The following is a 17,957-nucleotide window of genomic DNA, read 5'->3' on the forward strand; positions in this document are numbered from 1 at the left end:
TAAAAAGCTACAATAAATGTCCTCGGGGAGCATATTATATCCTTGAAATGGGAATAGGATACGACTAAAACAACAAGCTGAGAACAAGAAAGAGTTCTTGAAGAATATAAATGTGATACTATCATAACAAATTTTTAAGATAAAACACAAGAAAAGTCCAAGAACTATGTTCTGTAAAATAATGTCAGTTGCCTAGATTTTGAATTCTCCATATATTCCATAAAAACCACACCAGTCAACAAGGATAATCAAACCACCCCTAATCTAAGCCTACCAAAAAATTAGGAGTCGGGAACTACTATAAACTTCCACTTGAAGGTAAACAGAGAATGAACATCCCAAACCAGCTGAGCTCTGAAGCCCTCACTGGTCTGGGGAGGCAGACGGAATCTGCACAGGAGCAGGACAGTGGAGCTCTAGCAGTGCCAGACAGATAAAGTTCATCCTCCAGAATGAGGTCACCCCAGGAAGGGAGAGCAATGAGAACATCTGAGATTGGTAGTTCAGAGCAGTGGCTGCTTAGGAATTCAAAGGAAGGGCTGGAAGGAGATGCAGTCAGACATCTGGGGGCGCTCTGCTCTCGGGTGATAAAGAGGTAATGCAGACAGCCTTCGACAGTCTATGGCAGGGAGAAAGAGAGAAACAATGGGAGAAAATTCAGGACAAAACCAAAAGCCTCGCCCAGCCCCTTCCCTACCAGTAAAGGAAGCACCCTACTGAAGCCACTGTGCTTCTCTGTATTGATGGGAGAAAGAACTCTTTTTCTTGGGCGGGGTGGGGTGGGGTGGGGAGGGAGGTACTGGGGATTGAACTCAGGGGCATGAGCCACCGAGCCACACCCCAGCCCTATTTTGTATTTAATATAGACAGGTTCTCACTGAGTGCCTCACTTTTGCTGAGGCTGGCTTTGAACTCACGATCCTCAGCTTCTGGAGTCACCGGGATTACAGGTGTGCACCACTGTGCCAGGCTAGAAGGAACTCTTGAATTAAGAAGGTCAGTAAGGGTGAAAGATCTATATAATGAAAATTACAGAACCCTAAAGAAAGAAATCAAAGAAGACCTTAGAAGATAGAAAGATCTACCTTGCTCTTGGATAGGCAGAATTAATATTATCAAAATGACCATACTTCCAAAAGCACTATACAGATTTAATGCAATTCCAACCAAAATCCCAATGATATTCCTCATAGAAATAGAAAAAACAATCACAAAATTCATCTGGAAAAATAAGAGACCCAGAATAGCTAAAGCAATCCTTAGCAGGAAGAGTGAAGCAGGTGGCATCACTATACCAGACCTTAAACTATACTACAGAGCAATAGTAACAAAAACAGCATGGTATTGGCACCAAAACAGACTGGTAGACCAATGGTACAGAACAGAGGACACAGAGACTAACCCACAAACTACAATTATCTTATATTAGAAAAAGGTACCAAAAACATGCACTAGAGAAAAGATAGCATCTTCAACAAATGGTGCTGGGAGAACTGGAAATCCATATGCAACAAAAAGAAATTAAACCCCTATCTCTCACCATGCACAAAACTCAACTCAAAATGGATCAAGGACCTGGGAATAAAACCAGAGACTCTGCGTTTAATAGAAGAAAAAGTAGACCCTAATCTCCATCATGTGGGCTTAGGCTCCAACTTCCTTAATAAGACTCTTTGGTGCCAGAATTAAAATCAAGAATCAATAAATGGGATGGACTCAAACTAAAAAGTTTCTTCTCAGCAAAAGAAACAAATCTGTGAGGTGAATAGAGAGCCTACATCTTGGGAGCAAATCTTTACCCCTCACAAATCAGATAGAGCACTAATCTCTAGGGTATATAAAGAACCTCAAAAGCTAAACACCAAAAAAACAAATAACCCAATCAATAAATGGGCCAAGGACCTGAACAGACACTTCTCAGAAGATAATATACAATCAGTCAACAAACACATGAAAAAATGTTCATCATTACTAGCAATTAGAGAGATGCAAATCAAAACCACTCTAAGTGTTGCAGTCTGATAGGACTGCAAATTGGTGCAGCCAATATTGAAAGCAGTATGGAGATTACTTGGAAAATTGGGAATGGAACCACCATCTGACCCAGCTGTCCCTCTCCTCCATCTATACCCAAAGGACTTAAAAACAGCATACTACAGGACACAGCTGCATCAATATTTATAGCAGCACAATTCACAATAGCTAAACTGTGGAACCAACTTAGATGCCCTTCAACAGATGAATGAATTAAAAACTGTGGTGTATGTGTACACACACACACACACACACACACATAATGGAATATTACTCAGCAATAAAAAAAATAAAATCATGGCATTTTCAGGTAAATGGATGGAGTTAGAAAAGATAATGCTAAGTTAGCCAATCCCCCAAAACCAAATGCCGAATATTTTCTTTGATATAAGGAGGCTGATTCATAGTGGGATAGAGAGTGGGAGATGGGAGTAACAACAAGCTCTAGATAGGGCAGAGGGGTTGGAGGGGAAGGGAGGAGGCATGAGGTTATTAATGATGGTGGAATGTGATAATTATTATCCAAAGTACAGGTATGAATACACGAACTGGGTGTGAATATACTGTGTACACAATCAGAGATATGAAAAATTGTGCTCTATATGTATAATAAGAATTATAATGCATTCTGCTGTCATATATGAATAAAAAATTTTAAAAAAAGATCAGTAAAAACCCTCTCACACCAGCCCATATTGACTCCCTGTTGCTGATACAGGAGAACAGACATTTTAAAAATGATCATGAGAAAAAGAAAAAACAAAACAAAACCCCTTTCAAGTCTGAAATACAAATATTTCAGAACAGAAAATGGACAAAAAGATAAATATTGGGGCTAAGGCTGTAGTTCAGTGGCAGAGTGCTTGCTTAGCATGTGTGAGGCATTGGGCTCGATCCTTAACCACCACATTAAAAAAATAAAATAAGGGCATGCTATCTATCTACAACTTAAAAAAAAAAATTCGGGAAAAAAGAAAAAGGAAGACAAAATGATCTCCTACACCTCATGGGTCTTTTTTTTTAATATTCATTTTTTTAGTTGAAGTTGGACACAATGCCTTTATTTTACTTCTGTTTTTATGTGGTGCTGAGGATCGAACCCAGGCCCTTGCACATGCGAGGTGAGTGCTCTACCGCTGAGCCTCGACTCCAGCCCCCACCTCATGGGTCTTAAAAGACCTAAAGCACATGACATAGTCAGTACTGTTGATGAACACAATAAATGTCCATAAATATTAGTTGCAATTTAAAAAACATTCAACTATTGAGAAGAGGAATCACTGTGCAAAGCACCATCATAAAGATAGCAGGTTTCACCAAATAAACTCCAGAGAAGATGTCTGCGTCAAGGGAGAAAAGGTTCAAATTTAAACCTTGAGACTGACAGGACCATAAACATTAATATCATTCCTTGGATACAAAGTCCAGCTTCAAGGGAACAACGATTACTCTGGCAGTTCTTGGACCAGGAAGCCTTAAGAATGTCACAGATGACTACAGGGCTGGGAAGGAAAGAGAGGTCCCCAGGGCAGGACACAGGACTTCCCGTGGGGACGCATCTCACTCACACCCTAGCTTGAGGTGACGGAGTCATTGGCTCACCTAAGCCCAACTCACTTCCTTCCTCCTGCTCTCTGATCCCTCCTCCAGCTGCAGGCAGGGCACCAGAGGCCCACTGGCCATTTTCTGTCTCTCCTAGGATGGACTCCAGGTCTACCTCCTCCAGGGTGCTCCCCTCAGAAGACAGCAGTTTATCCAAGCCGAATTTCAGTATGTCACTCAACTTGAATGAAGAAAACGAGAGATCCAGTTAGTTCTCATGAAAACACAGGTGAGGATGTGTGACTCGCTAAGTGTCTAAATGACCCCCTGACGGACTTTCTTCTCTTCCATCACAAATGACACCTGCCAGGCTGTTCTGGAGTTGGATGAGGAATAAGCAGAGAGGTGATGAATGATGATCAGAGATGTTGACTTTGACAATTATTTACGATACCAAAAAAACTTTTTGGCCTCCAATTTTTTTGAGGAGTGGGGGCAGATAAGATGATCCCCAGCATCTTCTCTAGCACTCTCACCAGCATTTTCTACAGGCACTTCCAGTAGTCGAGAGAAGTCAGAGACCCTGCTGGCTACCTTCTTACCTCTCCCACTGCCAAACTAACCCTAAAGAGAAGGTGCCACTGAACACCTCATCTCACCATGAGCTGCCACCTGTCCTTGCCAAGCCGCTTTGCTACCACAGTGCTTTACGGTACCCACTTTGGCAAAACCATGACCACCCTGATCACCAGACCCCAAGCCTTTCTCAATTTCAATCTCCCTGGAAAGTCCTGGGGCACTCCCCATCCTGCCCTCTTGCTCCCCCTAGGGGACAGACTCAGCCTACTTCCTACGGCTGCAGGAACCAGACTCTTAGATATGTTACCTGGCTTCACTTGCTACCTGCAACTCTCCGCCTCCCTAAGTACTCTCTCTTAGGAATTCTGAACCAATTAGGATCCACATCATGGGACTTCATTTTCATTCTGCACTTTTAGATTTGGTTAGTTATCTCTAGATTGCCTATTCTGTAATTTGGAAACTTCAGCTTGAAAATACCTGAGATGAAAAACTATGACAAAAACTAAGCAAAACCACACCTGATATATTTATATTTAACCTTGGTGTACCTATATTTATAACCAAGCCAAATGGCTTTGGCATTTAGCACCCAAAACAGAAGAAAGCCAAGTATTTATGATGAGGCTCAGTCCATACTGGGACCCTTCCCCCTTCCACTCCTTGGACTAAGTCTCCTGGCTTCCCTCGCTACTGCTCACTCACAAAGTGTCTTTAAGGAACTACCCATTTTTTAAATGAAAACCACTTTATTACAGTAACTAAGAGCATGTAGTTGGAAGTTAAAGAGTGCTCGGATTAGAGTCATGAACCTGATGTTTGGAAAATTTCTTAAGATGTAGATAAAGACGTCTATCTCATTTTTTTGTTATTCTTCTTCTGAAACAACTGGAAAAAGTGCGCATCACACATGCTTAGCACACAGTAAGCATTCAATAAGTGCTCACCGCATCTTTATCTGCTCTCTGTTTCTGCTGTGTTCTCCTGGTAAGACAAGGAACCTGCTTTCCTTTTTCAGGCCTTCACTGCTCTATACTGCTTAGATCTGTCAAACCAGAACCACGTCTTTTACTATTAGATTCTTTTAATAACTTAAAAAATGTCCTGCTGTATTTTGAGACAAGGCAGTGAGTTATCACCCTTGTTCTTGGCAACCATAAATAACTCACAGTCTGGTGGGGAGGAAAGAATCAAGACAGAACCAGAATGTGATTTCTTGCCATGGCCTGGGCAGGAAGTCGCACCAAGGTCCTCTCCCACAGCCAATAGTTTGTACTGGCACAAGGATCTGGTCCCATGGCAGAGTTTGTGCCTGTGCATTTCACAATGATGTGCTAGCAGCCAATGTCACAGGGAAACCCCTGATTGAATGCCTGGAGCTCCCTCCACTGGGGAAGCGTGGAGCATCTGAGAATCATCTCCTCTAACTTCTGATGCCTGTGCCTTCACAACAGCCCACAATGAGCTCCTCCCCCAAGGTCCTGTAAAGAAGTGTATTTAGACACCTACAGTGTACACGTACCTCTCTCTCAAGCCTTCACCTTCCATTTGAAATGGCCTCTTCAATAGTGTGAAAATAAAATGCACAGCCTGCCCGGCCACCATGACAGATGAGCATGCAGAAGATTCAAAACAGAAAAGGCCAAAGACTCCACAGTTACTCTCTAAGATAAACAAAAATCAAGCAAACAAACAAAACCTAGGGTTCTTCTTTCAGGTTCTAGTACCCCCAAATCTGTGACCCTTTCCTGAAGGTCAATGACTCCCTAACAAAAACAGCACCATCCCTGTCTGCAATGCTGATGTGTAAAGATACAGATGTGAGAAAATTGCCATTTTTAACTCATGCGTGGGCTAGTTGTGAATTCGATAATTCTGCTTGTGATACTGTGTAATTTTTCCCCTTTCACATACCTCTTGAATTTTTTGTTTGATAAGCTGATCCTTTTAAAGCCTGGTTTTTCTTGCAAACTTTTCTAATTCCTTTCTCTTCTGAGTCTCCCTCTAACAATAATTTATATTGATTTTTAATACAAATTCTGTTGACTAATGCCTACATTATTTTCATCTTTCTAATTTCTATCCCTATCTTCCTACTTTCTACTCTCATCTTTGAACTTGCTCTCTCACTGCCTGCCTCAAAACAAGAGCCAACTCCTGTCATTTCTCTGCAGTTTCCTACAGCAGACCTTCCCACAGCTACTACCTTTTGTCAGACATTTATTACTCTCTTCATGCCTGAATCATGCTAGATACTAGGGGTTGATCTCTCTGCATCTAATCCCTCAAAAGGACCTGGAATATATTATAATATAGGTTCAATTTTATCTCAAAGGCCTCCTACCAAAAGAGAGCTCTCTAGGATATTCTAAGCCAGCATCTGATTCCCATCTAATTTTTCCATCTTCAAGCAAATTAACTCTAGTGCTTTCACCCCTATATCCTATGGCATAATTTTGAATTCCTAATCTTGTTCCCTCATCTCTGAGTATGGAATGAGTACTGTAAGTCACTACTCACAGGGTCTGGGATTAAGGAGGAGGTATGGAACTAATCATCACGGATTAAAAAAAAAAGGAAGAAAAAAAAGAACTTCAAACAAATTCTCTCTGAGGTAACTCGTGGCACACTCATCTTTAGAAGCTATGAAGAGATTAATCCATGATGTTCAGTTTCATGCTCAAAGTCATACATCCAATAAGGGATAAGATGTGAATTTCAATCCAAGTTAGATGGTTCAAAGCTCATTCTCTTTATTCTATTTTCTCTGCCTTTAAATGCCACCCTCAGTTTTAGCTAGTATGGCACCTTGCACGTAGTTAGGTACTGAGAGGGTGAGAATTAGGCCAATGAAAAAATGTGTAATTTGCAACAATGGGTGGTTAATGCTGGTCCTTTTTATTTGCATTCTCATCCACAGAGAGTGCTGGTTATAAATCATGAGACTCTAAAAAGAACACATTTTACCTGGAGGTCAGTATCGGCCAAAGGTTTCTGGGCTCCCAGAGTAAAATGGCCTCTTTCTATGTTCGTGTTGGTGAGCTGCAGTTTGGAGGCTGCTTTCCTATAAACTATTTCTTCCACAGTGTCTCGGCCAATCAGCCGGATCACTTCCACAGCCCTGTACAGGAGTCAAATGAGAGCAGTATTATGAGTCTGCAAAGTTGGGGAAAAAAGCATGCCAGGAAGATACACCTAAAAGGAAGCAGAACCAAATGCCACACTCAGGGAACAATGAAAAGGACACTGCTCATGGGGACCTGATCATTTGTTAGAGAAATCTGGCCTCAACTTCTTTCTGAACTTTTCCCCAAAAGAGTAAGAGGAAGGAAGATGAAGTGACCACTATTGGGCCTACATCTGTAGTCAGGATAACTCCTGGCAGGCATGTTACCTCAAGTCAAAGGGTAGCTGAACACAACTTTGTTTCCTCTTTATGGTACTGGGAACCCAACCCAGGGGAGCTTTACCATGAAGTTATATCCTAGCCTTAAAAAAAAGTTTTGAGACAGGGTTTAGGTAAGTTGCAAGGTTGGCTTTAAACTTGATCTTCCAGCTTGAGTCTCCCATGCTGGTAATGATTACAGGCATGTGCACCCACTGGCTTTAACTTCATTTTTAAACTGAATTAGGATCTATCATGAGAAACATGAGCTAAATATATTATAAGTTTTTTCTAATCATTTTGGAATTTAACTGTTCAACAAAGTGAGTCTGAACTGATCATGTGACCACTGATCCCCCAACATGACTCTACAAGCCAGCAGCACAACGGGGTTCAAACCCAGTGGTCTCTCAACTCCAACGTGGCACTGTTGTCAGGACTACCCTGTCCACCTTCCTTCCCAATGCACAGCTGCAAGCCAACAGAGCAGAAAGGTGCCAATGTCTAACTCACTCACTTGTTCTGGCCAATTTGGTGAGCTCTGGCAGCTGCCTGCAAGTCATTTTGAGGATTAAAATCACTGTCAAAAAAATAACAGTATCTGCTGCTGTTAAGTTCATGCCAACTCCACCTAAAAACCATACAAAAAAAGGAGCATGATCAGCAACACACAAATAAGGAACTAGAAACACACAAGGGAGGACTGGGTCATCCTGAAAATCTGCAATCAGTCCAAATGACTGGCTTCATCCTTCAAACTGACATTTCTGCCCCCAAATTCAGGTTTTGACCACCCTACAGTGGTCAAAGTGCTACCTCACCTTTCATTGCGTGAACTGGGAAAATTTAATTATCAACTATAACAGAAAGAGAGGTAAGCAAAAGAAAAGAATGCTTAAGTTAATTGCGTGAAGCCATTTAATATTTGTTTGAAAACCTTGATTGGATTTTGCTTCAGTCTGTGAATAAGGACACAAGTTCTTTCAGAAAACAGCTCCAAAAATAAGAGGTCTGGGGGCTGCAGTTATAGCTCAGTGACAGAACACAAGTGATAGAACACGTGAGGCACTGGGTTCCTTCCTCATCACCACATAAAAATAAATGAAATAAAGGTATCATCTGTTATGGTTTAGATGTGGTGTCCTCCAAAAGCTCACATGTGAGACAATGCAAGAAGGTTTGGAGGAGAAATGACTGGGAAATGGCTTTAACCTAATCAGTGAATGAATGCCTAATGGGATTAACTGAGTGGTAACTGGGGCAGGTGGGTGTGGCTGGAGGAAGGGGTTCATCAGGCACATGGCTAAGGGGTATATATTTTGTATCTGGACAGTGGAGTCTCTCTCTCTGCTTTCTGATCACAATGTGAGCTGCTGCCCTCAGTCACACTCTCCTGCAATGATGCTGCCTCCCCTGGAGCTCCAAGGAATGGAGTCGGCCTTCTATGGACTAAGACCTCTGAAACCATGAGCCCTCCAATAAACTTTCCTCCTCCACAGTTGGTTCTGGTCACAGAGGTGAAAAAGCTGACTAAAACAGTGCCCATCTACAACTAAAAATATATCTTAAAACAACGAGAGGTCTGCAGTGGGCAGTAAGAAATGCACATGACCACACTTGTAGCTTCAACAAGGTAGGAGGACCTGACGCTAGCTATGAGAAGAGCCGATGATACCTGACTCTGACTGGAGAAAACCTGAGAGTGTCTTCCTGTACTGGTTTCCACACTGATCAAAGAAGATGTCGTAAAATCAGTTCAAGACAAGAACACTCCATGCAACAACTCTCTGGTCTTTCTCCAGCGGTGCAGGAAAAGGCCAAAAGAGCACTTTGGGTTCAGGAATTTTAAGAAGCAAACCACAGGCTTCTCTTTGATTAATGTGGAAACTGTACAGAACAAACTCTAGCTAGGGTCATTGGAGCTCATTGCTAAAACAAGCCTAAAAGGGCTTGTTCCAAGAACTGAATGAAGGGTTCCTTTCCACAAGGACTACTAACTCCTGGCTGGATGTAAGACAAGCCAGGCAGGAACATTCTCATTGAAGTCTTCCTATAAAATCAAAGTTGGAATAAAGAAATACTAATGATTGAATACGGAGAGAGGCTAAGTTATACCCAATAATAAGAGCTACACTTCTACTTTACTACAGCCAAGCACTGCTCACAGCACTTTACATGTGATGACTCTTTTAACCCTCACAAACCCTGTGTCCTTGCTAGCACTATTCTCATTTTGCAGATGCTGAAATGGAAACAGCTAGATTCAGGGATTTATTTGAAGTTGCAGCACTAGAAGATGAAACAGTCAGGATTCCATCCCGTATTCCAGAATCTGAGGTCATTACTCCTGGGACACAGACAGGGTCTCACAGTGTTGCCCAGGCCAGCCTTGAACTCCTGGGCTCAAGCCATCCTCCTGCCTCAGCCTCCTGAGTAGCTGGGACTGTAGGCATGCACTACTGTGCCAGGCTCCAGAACCTTTTTATCCACTGTATGCTAACTATCGAGGAAGTCATCTCATTTGAAAATCTATTTGTGTTCCATAAGAATTATCTTTCTCTTGAGTTAATAGTGGCTAGTGCAGCCCTTGTTCACCAAAGATGATATTTTAAGCTGCATTTAGTTGTTTGGGACATATTCCTAAGCTATCGCTGGCATCTGCCGGCAGTATGTGGTAACAACCTCGGGGAAAGCTGGAAGGAAACATTGAATGAAAATGCGGCACATCTATAGCTGCAACATGACGGCACGTATGACAGTCAGTGCGTGGAAAAGGCTAATGTCCAGGACGGCTTCAGCTCCTAGATAATCTACTCTAAGGCCTCCAAGGAGATTAACTAATTTTAGATGTTTCCAACATTTGCTCTCTAAATATGAAAAATAAAATCTTAAACGCATAAATGGAATTCCTCTCCCAACACTGACCATGCCTTTGACCAGATCCTTTGAGCTTCCCCTAAGACTAATCATGAGACAACGGGACTGAATGACAGGGTGTGGTATATGACCTGGGACGAGACTGGACCAAAGGAATCTGATTGTATCTTATTAATGGCTTTAAGAGAGAGAGGTAAGACACACACTGGAGAAATGATCTCCTGATACCCAAAGATCATATCTAACACTTCTTTTATAGACCCATATAGTACAAAGCACTTACTAAGTGCTTTCTACATAAGGGTGACCTTTTGTTCCATAAGGACATTAATCTCTCTTTCATCAAGGACACCATTCCTGTTTGTGTTCCTATATCTATTCCATCAGGATTACCATCAAAAAAATAAGATCATGAACTTAGATTATGAATTCAAAATTAATTTAGGGCTTTTTGATTCAGAATGTAAGAAAAATTCCAATTCCCCAAACTAATTTCAAATTATTTAATACTATATGAAAGCAACTGGCAAAACACCACAAGTGTCATTTATTTATGATTAAGTCATATGGACAATACCATAATAATCATAAATAGCTGTCAGTTTCATTCTAGTCACATTTTAAACAACAAATCTTTATTAAACTTTATAACACTCTTCCAGAGGTACTCCTGGAGGAAGGGAAACTAGAAAAGAGATTATCTTATTTTCCAAATTCATGGCTGGGAAGGAGAATAAATGAATGTGAATAAAACTTTCCCTAAAATTAAAAACAAACCAAAACAGGACATTCCCGGTCAGTGGTCTAAGTGGATTAGAATTACTTTCCAACAGGCCCAGGTTTCAGCCTCACTTCTCACGATGACAGCTTCACAGGTTGAACAGAAAAGAGCTCCACACGAGAAGTCCAGTACTAGGCCACGTAAGTGCCTTGATTCTCTCCTTTTCAACACTCCTTGGTAAGAACCTCACCTTTCAGAGAATGAGGGGAAAACGTACCAGTGGTGGGATGCCTGTCTGCTTCCTCAACACCCCTGAGCTTACCTGCCCTGGTGCTCAGGAGAAAAATAAAGATGGGCTGCTGTCCAAAGTTCTTGATGGCCAGGTGTCTCTCTTCGCCTCTCACAGAACCGTCCACATGCTCATAGCTGTAGCCTTTACGCAGAGAAGACAACAACCACACACAGGTCCTTACTCTTTGCAAGGACTCTTAGGAAATAAAATAATTGAGTCATTCCTAAGCCAATGCCTATTTGTCCTTTCCAACCCAAGCCTGCCCTACTTTCAATAAAGCCCAAGGGAAAGATCTCAACTGTTTGATAACTTGATCTTGTTTCTTATTTTATGTGGTACTGAGGATTCAAACCAGTGCCACTCACATGCCAGGTAAGGGCTCTACCACTGAGCCACAACCCCAGTCTGAAAGATATAAATTTAGGGAAACAATTCATCACTTCACCAAAAAAAAATCACCATAACACACTAGCCTGGGTTTTAAAAACAGAGGCAGCCAAAGTCTTTGGCATTTGCAGAGTTAATATTTGGTTTTGACTCTTCCCAGGCCACCCTAAATATCCACACGCTGGCAGTTGGTGCCTGCTGAGACACAATCCTGACTTAGGCAAGCAGTAAGACAAGCACTTGGGAGCCTGCCTGATGACCCAGCACCTGCTTTTCAGTGAAGCTCTAGGGCTCTCCACTTGTTACCACGCATCAGGTCAGGAAGGGGAATTGCAATCTCAAGTCATGTTTTGGCACTCGAGATTCCTCAATGTGCCAGTAGCTGAAGTGTCCAGTTACTGCAGTACTTGGGGGGCATCAAGTAGATCTGAGAGACCACTCTCAACTAAATTTTAAAACAGTTATTTCTGAGGCTGATACTCTCCCACAGGCTCAAAAATCAACCTCTGTTCAAACTTTGTCCCATTATCCCACATCAATTTTATTATATATTAAGCAGAGTTCTCAAGTAACTGCCTACATTCCCTACTGTCACAGAAATAATTGCTCTTACCCTCCCCCTGCTTGATTTGTGGGATCTCCATACTATCAATCTTTATTTTCTTACTAATCTTGAATAAGTACATAACTGCTGAACTGTCGAGAGACGCTGCAAGTGTTTGTCGCTGAAACTCAACTCACACATTTTTGAAGCCACTCAACATTTTCACGTCTGCTCCATACCCATCACCTGTATCACCTGGTGAGAATGTGGGTGTTACTTCTGCCCATGCGTCTCTACCCTGCTGTCAATCCTTGCTTCACACACCACTGTCCACTCTCCTCAGCCTTTTCACCTTCTTGTCTTTAACCTTTTCCTCAGTAACCTTCCCACACCCCTTATGATTCTCAGATGATGTAGTGGCCAAGGGGAGTCACCTTTGTAGTCCATATAGTCCTGGAGAATATGGGTCATCTGAGAGAAGAGTAAGATGCGATGGCCCCTGGCAAGAAGAAGAAAAGGAGAAACTGCCAACTCTAGTAGTGTTTAGGGGGAGTGACCCTCAGGCAAAATCTACCAAAGAGGACAACTTTACACATAAGGGAAATGTTAAAGTAGAAATATCAATGTCCTGTAACTTTCTCAGAAACTCTGAATACTTTATACAAGAAGACAAAGTGCCTCCACATGTAGCGGCATCCCTCAGAGCAGTCCCAGGGCACCTGTCAATTCACCAGGGAGTGTGGAAGCCCTGGCGTAACCAAGGAGCCTCTTTCTGGAATATTACACTTCACTCAATGAAAACAGAAGTTTCATTTCAATAGAAAAATAAATACACATGTGAAGAGTAAAGGCAAAGTTCAAATATGTGTGCACCCGTTCCCCAAGATCCTGAAGAGCTACGGAAGGCTATCTACTGCTATTCCCACTTGGCAGTACAAGTCATTACCATCTAGAAAAGTCGAGAAGCATGTTAGAGAAGCAATCCCCCTTGGTACACAAGAAACTTACATATAGAGAGTGAAGAAAGGAAAGGAAAATTCAAAATAATGTAGAAGGAACAAAGTCAAGGTGACTGCCCTTCTTATCAGACATTGTTTTAAATTTGCCTGAATAAGGACAATGCTGTTAAAACAACATTCTTTTTAAGAAACTAAACTTACCTTAAGGCTGCCAGGAGAGTAAGACCAAGAGTTGGGGAGAACATTGGCCAGACTCTAGCCCCAAATTGTTGGAAAAAGCACTGAGTTTGAAGGTGAGTACCTCGATTCTTATCTCTCTCTGCCACTTATTACCTATATGACATTGGGCATGACCTTTCGAGGTCATGAAAAACTTGGACGGAAGGTATCTATAGGTTCTTCTCCATCTCTAACACACACACTTATGGTAGATACGTCAAAGGCCATAAAATACAGTAAGACGTGTAATTATAATTTTTAACAATTTTTTATATTTACGTGTTAGTCATAGTTGAACACAATACCTTTATTTTATTCTTTCAATTTCTTTAGTTGTAGATGGACACAATAACTTTGTTTTATTTATTTATATTCTTGAATGTGGTGCTGAAGATCTAATCTCCTGCCTCACCGTGAGGCGAGTGCTTAGTCACTGAGCTATTTATTTATTTTTGTGTGGTGCTGAGGATTGGACCCAGGGCCTCGCATGTGCTAGCTAGGCAAGCATTCGACCACTGAGCCACAACGCCAGCCCCAAGACATGCAATTATTTAATTTGCAAAAGACTGGACAATTTTGAAAAATCTGAAGTTTTAGGTTAGTTCAGGCCACACCTGGGGCAATCATCCTAAAGGCACAATTCTGAAATTCTTGAGTCTCTGGTCTTTTCCTAGACTCCCCCTTTCCTGTGGTGATGAAGATGTACATGCTGGATACCAGGCTGCCTAACACTAACCAAATGTCATCTTCTGATACACAACTTGCATTTCTGGGAAAGAGTATTCCCCAACTACGCCTTGAGTTTAAATCAAATCCCAAAGATTAACAAGACCCAATGTTTACTCAACCTTTATTATGTGTCAGTTCAACTCAAGGAAGCAGCAGGCAATTTTAAAAGAAATGCTCCAGGAGTGCTCTCTACCACTGAGCTATGTCTAAACCTACTTATTATTATTTTGAGACATGGACTGGCTAAATTGCTGAGGCTGGCCTCACACTTGGTGATCATTTTGCCTCATCCTTCAGAGTCAACTGGGATTACAGGTGTGAGTCACCTTGCTGTCTTACTTTTAGATGGAACCAGGGCCTCCTTAGTCTGTTCCACCACACAGCTATATCTCTAGACAGCCTGATTATGTTAACTTTTTTTCATTTAATTAAGATGTTTTCTGCCAGATTTCTCTGCTCTGTTTTTCTATATAATCGACATTCTATGGAAAGACACATTAAAACTATCTTATTCTTCAAAAAAAAAAAAATGCTCAATGTTGACTCGTCCTTGTGGATGCAACCAACATAGTTGGACTGATGAGGTGAACACACACTGATCAACAAGGTAGCAGAGTAAGGCAGGGCTTGCCAAGTCCTGGACTGGGATCCTAAATGCTGTAGGAATTCAGGAAAGAAAGGATAAAGGTGGAGGAGTGGGGTTGGATGAGATGGAATGGGGGGTGGGTGTACAGTTGCAGAGAAAGTAGGCCTTGAATTCCAGGCTTCTAAAAAAGGAAACTTGAATCAGTCTCAAGAATCAGTAAGTTCCTCATTATTCAGGTTTGAACCAGTCACTCCCTAGAGCAGTATATGTCAACCTATTCCAACCTGGAATGCAGGAATGCCAGCAGCTTATCCAGCAGGTGAAGTTTCCCAGCTAGCCTCAATCAGGTGGTCTCCAACTTCAAAAGGCTCTGGCTCCACACCTGGAAAGCAGAGAGCCCAATCCTAATTGTGTGCCCTGAGTCAGGGCAAAGTTCTTGAGTAGAAAACCCAATGGGTAGCCCACAGCAAGAGAGCCCAAGCTCTTTCTAATGCAGTAGGCCCTTCAGTCTCACCTATTCAAGGCATTTTGTAATTATTTGCTTAATACCACCTGCAGAGCCTGGCACATCCAAAAAGTCTAATAAATATTTATCTAAGAAACAAACTCACTCTTTAGGAAACTGAGGGAAAGGAAGATGCCAGAGATCAAGAAGATCCACAAAGGAAATTCTAAGGCTCTCACTCTAGATAAGGAATCAAGAAATAGGCTTAGGTGTGTATAAAAGCGATTCTCAAGATACAGGCAGCAGTCAGAATATTATGGAAGATGTCCTTCAAAATCTATGTTCCTAATGCCCCTCCTCCCTTAAAAAAAAGTTCTAATGTGCACTTGATTAAAGTTCTGTTAAACTTTTAAACAGCTCATAATGGTACTTGGCAAAGACTCCTTAAAACAAGTACAGCATGTAAGTGACATCGCGTTGTATTACATGAGTATTCACTAGGGTTACTAAATGCAATCTATGTGAGGAGTCAAACATGTTATGACCTACATGGGGGAATTAACAGGAGTATCTCGGTAAACACATTCATTCAAAGAGTTTGAGAAGCCAGAGTTATTTATAGTATCAGGCCTCAATGCTACAAGCAAGCAGCAAGATTTACACTGACACAATGTCTGTTCATAAACTTTGCAATATATCAGAGTCAAGATATCAAGATTTCTAGATGTTTCTGGATAGTAAGGCATGGACAGTCCAACATAAAAAGGGATTCTGTAAATTTTTAAGAAACAGGGCTGGGAATGTGGGTCACCAGCAGAACGCTTGCCTAGCATGCATGAAGCCCTGGGTCAATCCCCAGCATTTCCAAAAGAAAAAAGAAAAACACTGAGAAACAGATAAGAACACGGAGGAGAAGAGACTAATGAAGGAAGAAAAACAGCGACAACAGATATCAGGCCAAGCAAGGTCAACCTCTGAGCTGACATTAACAAGAACTTACACGAGCAGAATTAAGTAATGTGGAAAAGTCACATCCTATGCATGTGTATTATTTTAAAAACAGAGTACCAACTCTTGGGAAGGACACATAATCAAGGGTCCCTAAAAAGAAGGCAAAGAGGACAGCAGAGATAGAGGATGCCCTACCAGGCAGGGGATAACAATATTTGAAACTAATAAAAATGATTATATCTTCAGTAAAAACTCTAAACACTGCAAATTTTAGGCCAATAAATATTAAATACATAATCCAGGTCTAAGATTTTCCTCTAAATTTAAGTGATTTATTATAGGATGAGGACCAAATTTTGATTATCTCAGAAATTAATAAGTGTGGTCCCATGAATGAGCAAACTTTCAGGTCAACAAGGAGAAGGTACTTCACATTTCATTGGCTTCTCAGAAACAAGGGAAGCTCCAGGCCACAATGATCTTTCTCATCTACTTTGCCAAATGATACAAGAGATCAAGAGAAGGGAATGCAATCAAGTGTATCATACTAAAAATACAACAGATGAGAGACTGAAGGCAATATGCTGTAAGAAATTGGTCTCTTCATGACTCCATGTGAACGGTAAGTTTCTAAATATGTAAATTGGGGGAGGTGTAAGGTATAGCCAATGCATCTGCAACTGCAGACAGGAGTATAAGATCTTTATTTGTAAAAAAAAAAAAAGAGAAAAATTAAAAGCACTCAAAAGAGAGTTGAAACATCTCCAAAAATAAAATGCATTTTATTGGGGTAGGGTCTGACTCATTTGATAACAAGAGAAAGGAATAGTAATTAGCCATATTAAATACTACTTTTGTCATTGCCCTCCAAAACAGGTTTATTTAGCTCTGCAGAAGTCTGACTACAAAAGTTTTAATTTATGAGATGGACATCATTATCCGAAGTACTCGTATGAAGACACGAATGGTGTGACTCTATTTTGTGTTCAACCAGAGATAGGAACAATTGTGCTCTATATGGGTAATCTGAATTGTAATGCATTCTGCTGTCATATATTACAAATTAGAACAAATAATAATAATCATAAAGTTTCCATTTAGTTGGCTCTGTATAGACTAGTCTAAGTGGTTTTAAAGGGGAGTTAGAGGGGAGAAGGAACGGTGGACAGATGGGTATAGGATTTCTGAGCCAGGAAACCCGCTCTGCATGATACTATAGGGTGGAAACATGCCATCGCCTGTTGTTCCAACTCACAGGACACGCAACAGCGAGTGAATCCAGCATTACGGACTCTGGTGACACTGAGGTGCCAACGTAGGTTCATTAGTTTTAACATCTCTCTTCAGGGAGAGGCTGAGAATGGGGGAAGCTAGGCTTGTAAAGGGGCAGGGGATATATGGGAACTCTCTGTACCTTCTATTCAATTTTGTTGTAAACCTAACTTGCTCTAAAAAATAAAGTCTATTAAAAAAGGAAGGGGTGTGTGTAAAAACGAAGACTATCCTTTGAGTTTACCTCTGAGAGTGTCTTATGCAGCAGAGAGCTTTGGCTTTTCAATCTGTGGGCTTCATCCACAACAAGAAAACTCCAGGAGAAGCTGTGAGAGAAAATACAAACTTTCAGTTTCGTGTAGCTCAAACATATTTCACAACCACATCTTACTATACGATTATGACATGTTAGAAAGACTAACAGCCCACTCTGTT

General features: G+C 41.3%; 1 pseudogene; it reads right to left on the reverse strand.

Moving 5' to 3' along the window:
* The window catches only part of LOC143390138 (chromodomain-helicase-DNA-binding protein 1-like), a 44,580-nt pseudogene that overhangs the window by 11,849 nt on the left and 14,774 nt on the right, over positions 1-17,957 (reverse strand).

Source organism: Callospermophilus lateralis, unplaced genomic scaffold (genome assembly GCF_048772815.1).
Source record: "Callospermophilus lateralis isolate mCalLat2 unplaced genomic scaffold, mCalLat2.hap1 Scaffold_83, whole genome shotgun sequence".
In the NCBI taxonomy this organism is placed as follows: domain Eukaryota; kingdom Metazoa; phylum Chordata; class Mammalia; order Rodentia; family Sciuridae; genus Callospermophilus; species Callospermophilus lateralis.